The following is a 2196-nucleotide window of genomic DNA, read 5'->3' on the forward strand; positions in this document are numbered from 1 at the left end:
GGCACAGGATATGTAGTAAGAACGGGAAGATACGAAGATGTACTTGTGACTTTGTGAACAAACTCAGACCACGAAAGAGCTGATGAAATTCAAACGTACAAAATCCTAAATATAACAAGAATATCAAAGTCCAGACTGCAAAACAAAGTTAAATATCAACTATCCATGGTACATTTTCCAAAGTGTGGGGCAATGTAAATTAAATAGCACAAATCAAACTATTAACAATTGTTGTGGTGGCAGCCCGGCTGACCGTGAGTGTCCTGGTTTTTTCTCCTTTTTATCATTTATTCTGCTTTTTTCCTTGGTTTTCTGTTCCCTGTGTTTTCTCCCTTGTGTGCTCTCTCTCCCTCTGCTCCTGAGCCCAGCCAACTACCTGCACCTGCATCTCATCAGCCACCTCGTCAGCCTGCCACACCTGCCAGTAATCACCTCATGCCTGCCTCTATTTCAACCCCGGTTCTCCACACCATCCTTGCTTGATCGTCGTTGCTCCATACCCGGTGCCACCTCCACATTCAGGCTCTCATGTTTCTTGTTTTACTCTCACATTTACCCTGTGCTTTGTCTCTGTTATCTCTAACCCTGTCTCTCTGTCTGTTTCCCTCCCAGGTACACTCACCCTCGTCCTCTGTTCAGTCGGCTGGGCTCATCCACGGCGTCCTCCCTGTCCTCCCACCGCTCCTCGCTACCTCGGCGCCAGTGTTCCCCAGCTCCCTGGCCCCCAGGCTCCTTGGTTCCCCGTGCCTGTGTTTCCCTGACGTCCTCCTCTCCCTCCACTCCAGTCCCTCAAACCTCCTTCCCTCAGAGTGCTGCATTTGGGTCCTCTCTGTCCACACACCACACAATCTCGCATTAGTTAAAGTCCATTAAGATCTTACCAGAAATTTTCCTTCTGTGGTCCCTATTATCCTTTTTATGTCAGCTCTTCTGCAGCTAAAGCACAGACAAATATGACCCCGGGTAGGTCTACTGATAAAGAAATAACTGAAGCAGTTGTCTATGATTTTGTTCCTGTGTGTTTGTAAAGTGAAAAAATTCCTACCATGCAAATTCCCCATGAGCTGTTTTTCGTTAAACAAAGGATCCTGTTTCAGCATTCACGCATGGTCTTCCTCCTATCATACAAAAAAATGAAGGCAGGAGGGGGAATCTCTAGAGGAACACAGCATTATCAAAGAGTCAAAAATGTCACGTCAGGGCCTTAAACAAGTATATAGTACACAGCAAGAACATACATGTTCACTTCCATCCAGTTGGTCTTACATATCCTGGGCCCAGTTGTCCGAAACCATCATTGGATTGGATCACCTTGATCCAGATACAAACTTTTCAGGATTACCAAATCTGGATTTTCAGTGTTCTAAATGGGACTATATGTCAAAACGCTGTTGATTATATTAAGACCAACGAGTAGAACAGCCAGCAGGGGGGTCACTTTTTTTTGAAGAGACAGAAAATGTACAATAAAACACCACAACCCTTTCTTTCCATTTTCAATTTCTTCAAACAGTCAGACCCCCCCCCCCCCCCCTTTACTGTACTGAAAGGCTTATAGGTAATGTCTACTTTATCACTGTTAAGTTTAAACAAATCAAGTACATAATATAAATAAATGTGCAAATAGACTCCTACATAATAAAATGTTATATTATTTGGAAAAATTTAAATGTTTTACAACATTTTGTTCCCTGAAATCCACCCTGAATCCACCCTTATGTTGGGATCAGGATCATCCTGATTTTTTGGATCAAGGGGATTCCAATTCTACTAAAAAGTTTTGAACAACACAAACTGAAGGTTTGATCCAGATCACAACCAGGATTGTATTAGGTGATCTGATCCAATTTCAAAATCCCAACCCATTTTCCAGATTTGATCCAATCTGGTAGCCGAAGTCCGATCAGATTACTTTTGAACAGCTGGGCCCTGAGGATTATACAAGAGTCTCAGCCTATAAAAGGAGCATTCAAATGACAAAACAGTATCAATATGACATACATATCAGTCATACTATGTGCTTGAGCGTACACACATTGTAGGCTTTTTCAACACACACACACCCAAACTAAAGTAAGATCCTGTGCAAATGTCCACACTTCAGTCTCACAGGTTACACAGGAAAGCAAAAATTCCATGTTACTTACAGCTGCCTGCATGCTTTGGGTCTGTGTGTAGCATTTCCTATTAGAGGAG

The 2196-nt window shown here is 42.9% G+C and overlaps 1 long non-coding RNA gene across 1 annotated transcript; it reads left to right on the top strand.

Annotated features, from left to right (window-relative positions):
- The first annotated feature begins 444 nt into the window (after positions 1-444).
- On the top strand, positions 445-1003 carry LOC119917732. The gene is made up of 2 exons (XR_005447321.1): positions 445-503; positions 613-1003. It is a non-coding gene; the product is annotated as an uncharacterized LOC119917732 (long non-coding RNA).
- The last annotated feature ends 1193 nt before the right edge of the window (positions 1004-2196 follow it).

This window comes from Micropterus salmoides, unplaced genomic scaffold (genome assembly GCF_014851395.1).
Source record: "Micropterus salmoides isolate LMB-PRFRI ecotype aquatic unplaced genomic scaffold, ASM1485139v1 Ms_hic_scaffold_22, whole genome shotgun sequence".
Lineage (NCBI taxonomy): Eukaryota > Metazoa > Chordata > Actinopteri > Centrarchiformes > Centrarchidae > Micropterus > Micropterus salmoides.